General features: G+C 31.6%; 1 long non-coding RNA gene across 1 annotated transcript; it reads right to left on the bottom strand.

The window, feature by feature from the left end:
- Nucleotides 1-988: 988 nt before the first annotated feature.
- LOC138366496 (uncharacterized) lies at nt 989-1,587 on the bottom strand. The gene is made up of 2 exons (XR_011229139.1): nt 1,450-1,587; nt 989-1,067 (listed from the first exon to the last, which is right to left on the bottom strand). It is a non-coding gene; the product is annotated as an uncharacterized lncRNA (long non-coding RNA).
- Nucleotides 1,588-1,932: the final 345 nt, after the last annotated feature.

Genomic DNA, 1,932 nt, shown 5'->3' with positions numbered 1-1,932 from the left:
ATATATATAAATATATATATAAATATATATATAAATATATATATAAATATATATATAAATATATATATAAATATATATATAAATATATATATAATATATATATATATATATATATATATATATATATATATATATATATATATATATATATATATATATATATATATATATATATGTCGTACCTAGTAGCCAGAACGCACTTCTCGGCCTACTATGCAAGGCCCGATTTGCCTAATAAGCCAAGTTTTCATGAATTAATTGTTTTTCGACTACCTAACCTACCTAACCTAACCTAACCTAACTTTTTCGGCTACCTAACCTAACCTAACCTATAAAGACAGGTTAGGTTAGGTTAGGTAGGGTTGGTTAGGTTCGGTCATATATCTACGTTAATTTTAACTCCAATAAAAAGAAATTGACCTCATACATAATGAAATGGGTAGCTTTATCATTTCATAAGAAAAAAATTAGAGAAAATATAATAATTCAGGAAAACTTGGCTTATTAGGCAAATCGGGCCTTGCATAGTAGGCTGAGAAGTGCGTTCTGGCTACTAGGTACGACATATATATATATATATATATATATATATATATATATATATGTATATATATATATATATATATATATATATATATATATATATATAAATATATATATTTAATGTTTCTTTATATACTGAGCTGATCCCAAGTGTCCCTATTGATTTGTTAAATATTTGAAAATCCTAAACAAACTTTTTTTACACCAAGGATGATAAGCCAAATGCTGTTGTCATCGTGAACAAAACTGAACATGTTAATAAAATGGAAGACTTGTTGAATGTGAGAAACACTTATTTAACAATTAGGAGCGACCCAATTTAAAAATGCCAAGGATTCATTTCATCAAAACCGTTAAGTGTTTAATAGAAGATTAACTTGTCACTAAACTTCAAACTTAATCAAATTTCTTTGCCTTAGGGGGCATATTACGGGTTTCGTAAAAATTGTTCAATTTGTTTATAAATTTATTTATGAAATGGTTATAGAAAGAGCTGCAACTGGTCCAAGTTTCAGCATCACACCCTAAACAGAAAAGGAGAAAAAAAATACACAACGTATTATGCAACGAATTTTCAACATTTTCAAATAATTTCAGGGAACACATGTGTCAACAAAAATATTTCTATAACAATCAGATATTACATTTAGCACATAATAAAGGATTCTATTGAGCAGTTTTATCAAAAAAGTGTTTAGTGCAATAATATAATTATTCAAAGTTACCCTTCCAAAAATATGCAATATTTGATGTTTATAAATTTTTATAAAATCAACAAATGGACTTTGGACTAAAATGTCTCAATAGGATTGTAGAAGCACAAACTCTACATATAAGGTGTAATTTGCATGTAAATTGATTAATAAATGAAAGCTGAGAAACACCTTGAAGTTGTAAATTACTTACCTGAGTAAAATAAGATCAAAGTTCGGCCACCTGTAGTCGAGTGTGTCATCGACCGATTTCGTTCATAATTGGCACCCTTGCAGATAGGCATCCATTGAGCAAGGTGTGCAAGTTCCATGCACATCCCCTGATAACAAACGAAAAAAAAAAATTGAAAAAAAAAAAAATATATATATACATATATATATCCTGCACATACATATTACCAGACTTCGACTTGTATGACTTACACCAGATGTAGACGGTACTGCCACACCAGCCACAGCAGTAGATGTAGATGGCACTGCCACACCAGATGTAGATGGCACTGTCGTGGCCGGTCCATACACATCGAGGGGTTGAGGATGTGTGAGGAGGGTCGAAGCAGGGTGTGGCTGCTGCGCCATGCCTCTCACAGGTGAGGCGGGGAGGGCTTCACTTGATAATAACCTCCCTTGTGCTACAGCGTCTCTCCTTTCCAGCCAACGACGGCGACCGCGTGTC

The sequence above is a fragment of the Procambarus clarkii genome, chromosome 19, assembly GCF_040958095.1.
Source record: "Procambarus clarkii isolate CNS0578487 chromosome 19, FALCON_Pclarkii_2.0, whole genome shotgun sequence".
NCBI classification, from domain to species: Eukaryota; Metazoa; Arthropoda; class Malacostraca; order Decapoda; family Cambaridae; genus Procambarus; species Procambarus clarkii.
Note: the sequence above shows the minus strand (reverse complement) of the source record. Positions and strands in the feature narration are given on the sequence as shown.